Raw genomic sequence first — 811 nt, forward strand, 5'->3', positions numbered from 1 at the left:
CCCAAATAATTTATCTATCTGTCATCCTGCCAAGCATACTGAACGCTGGTAACTATCTGGAACCTCAGAGGCATTAGAGTACTACACTGGTATCACATACAGCCTCTTATCACTTCAGGTGAACTTAAATTAAAAACAAGAAATAGAATTGCATGTTGCACATTAAGACAGAGTATAACAAAACTAAAGAATAACGACTATTACAAAAAATGTAATTGCTCAATATTTTTACTATCCACAGCAGATCAGCAGATACCTGACATCCCAACAATAATTATGGCCTGATGTTGAATCTTCAGAGACTTACACTTCCGCCTAATTCAACAGAATCAAGCTGGTTGATGTTGTAAGGGATCTCTGGAGGGCACCTGGTCCAACCCTCCTGCTCAAGCAGGGCCGCCTGGAGATTAGGACCATATCCAGATGGCTTTTGAATATCTCCAAGGAGGGAGAGTCCACAACCAACTCTGCCCGTGCTCAGTTACGCTCTAAAAAAGTGTCTCCTGATGTTCAGAAGGAACCTCCTGTGTTTCATTTTGTGTCCATGGCCTCTTGTCCCGTCACTGGGCACCACTGAGAAGAGCCTGGCTCTTCCCACCCTCCCTGCAGCTATTTGCCCACATTAATGAAATAACTTAATTCTGTGGCAATCTCCATCCACAAAGGGAGAAAGATGCAAGTGAGACATGAGGCCAGAAAAGATCCCTGGAATATAAGTCTGACTTCAGCTCACGAAACTTTATCCCTGCCATAACACCAAATAACTTTCACCTGAGAAGTCCCAATGCTTTGCAAAGACCTAACCATGTTA

The sequence above is a fragment of the Antrostomus carolinensis genome, unplaced genomic scaffold, assembly GCF_000700745.2.
Source record: "Antrostomus carolinensis isolate BGI_N321 unplaced genomic scaffold, ASM70074v2 scaffold25163, whole genome shotgun sequence".
NCBI classification, from domain to species: Eukaryota; Metazoa; Chordata; class Aves; order Caprimulgiformes; family Caprimulgidae; genus Antrostomus; species Antrostomus carolinensis.